This window comes from Orycteropus afer, unplaced genomic scaffold (genome assembly GCF_000298275.1).
Source record: "Orycteropus afer afer isolate SDZICR_OR568_19922 unplaced genomic scaffold, OryAfe1.0 scaffold00941, whole genome shotgun sequence".
NCBI classification, from domain to species: Eukaryota; Metazoa; Chordata; class Mammalia; order Tubulidentata; family Orycteropodidae; genus Orycteropus; species Orycteropus afer.
This window is the reverse complement of record NW_006922528.1, coordinates 418,270-420,462: the sequence shown is the minus strand read 5'-3', so window position 1 is coordinate 420,462 and position 2,193 is coordinate 418,270.

Here is a 2,193-nt window from a genome sequence, read left to right as displayed (position 1 = left end):
AAAAAAAAAAAGGAAGAATGGAAAGAGATAACAAGAGGAATTTTAAAACAAACCATCATAAACAAAACTCTGAGGGGTGGTGCACAATTTCTAGGCTCTGTCAGGGTACAGAACAGGATGGAATTCCTGCTAGTCAAGAAGGTGGGTAGAGGCAGGGGAAGACCTTAGGTCTGTTCACCAAGAGTTTGTGGGGCATAAGAGTAATAAGGGGAATACTGCACCTTTCCAGTTGTCAGTGGCCAGTGTGGCTGACTCGGTTGTCTTTGGCAAGTGGAGCCGACTCATATGTCACCTGTCCAAATAAGAATGTCACTTGCATATATTCAAATTGATCTCACCTGGCATTAAGAATATTCAAAATGGCTATGCCCTCAAAATATCTGCTGGCAGTCTGCAGGTCTGTTTGTCTCCTTCTTCACTGTTTTCCTTTCTGGTCATCAGGCACCAGTGCAGTCCTTGCCCACATAATCTTTAGTGAGTGGAATGGATTCTTAGATTCTGTACTGGAGAATATTAAGAAACGGTTGTGCCCCTAGGAAAGTTGGCAGTCCATAGCTCCATTTGTCTTCTTACTCATTGTTTTCATTCAGATTCTTCTAATAATTAGTATTTAATCCTCTTCTTTGTCCTTGCCTTCTAAGCTCAGGCTTCCAAGATTGTCTTCTTTATCAGTTACAATGGGTTTCTCATTGTTTTGTTGCAGAGGGTCTACATAGCATATCTGCCTATTCAACCATATTGCTGGAATTCCTGGCCAAAAGATTTTCAGCAGCTGTGTGACCCATGTTGTTCAATCATGATAGCAGTTTCTACAGCACTAAAGGGTTGGCACAATGCCCTGGGGCACAAAGGAGCTGGCCTTGGAGACAGGCCAAGAACATTCTTTCTGCAATTAACTTTGACTCTGATCTTTAAATGAAGGCAAAAAGGAAAAGATTCTGCAAACCTTCACTCATATCACCAAGTCTCATATTACTTTCATCCCAGAAAAGTATTGTTCTGGAGATTTTAATGGACAACACAGAACATGGCTTTTCATAGTAGAATGTCCTTCACTCCACCAAAGCCGTGGCCTGAAACTTCAAAACAAGGAAGTTTGACTCAACCCCTGAAATAAGATCTCATCTTGGAGCATTCCTGGAACAATTTTCACCCCATCTGCTTCTCCAGCAATACTTCTGATTATGTGACAAAAGCATATAGAATGAAAGCTTCTAATCTCAGGATTTCTACAAGCAATAGTCATGTCCCTATGACTTCTGTCTATAGAAAAAGATAATTATTGTGTGATGAGATTACTGAGTTTGGAAAATCATTACACATGCAGAAAGGTGATGTGTTTCTGATGAAAACAAAAATTTGGCATTTGCAGGATGGAAATAACAAGAGGGATTGGAAGATAGAACTTATAAATATTGTTTGAGTTTCATATTTTCTTCAGACTCTGGCACAGAAAATAGTCTAATACTGGGTCAGTGTTAAATGGCTAAAACAGAATTATAAAGTATGAATTCTAGTGCAAGAAGGAAAACACTATCAACGAACTTCAAACTGATATGAAACCCACCAGCCTGGAAGACCTGAGGATTGCCAAAGAAACTTAGTATGAGAGAATTCATCATCTTTGAACTCTTTTGGCAATATTTGAAACTATAGGAAAGAATCTTTCAGTGGAGAAGGTAGATCTGCCTTAAGAGACAAAAGGAGATGAGTAGTTCCCTTCTGATATTATCCAAGGATGTGGAAAACCAGAGCCTGAAAGGAAACCTGGATGGCTTGTTTAGGAATTCCCTCACCATCTACAAAATAAAGGGTTACCCACCAGCCACTCCTCAGAAGGAAGATGGGGCAATCTACTTCTGTAGTGATACTGCCTCAGAAACCCAAGGAGCGGTCACTATGAGTCGGTCTGACTTGACGGCACATAACAACAACAATGGTGCTGAGATGAATCACAGAGCTGGGAAAGAAAATAATTTCTATGGAAAGTTCAAAATCACATGCTTTAAAACAGGTCAAATCAAACTCCTTGCCTCATTCTGCATCAAATTCAAGGATACACAAACAGCTACACCTTGACTATCACAAGGAATATGAGGTGCCCTAGGAGCTCTGGTAGCATAGTGGCTAAAGCACTTGACTGCTAACCAGAAGGCTGGCGGTTCAAACCCACCAGCCACTCCTCGGAAGGAA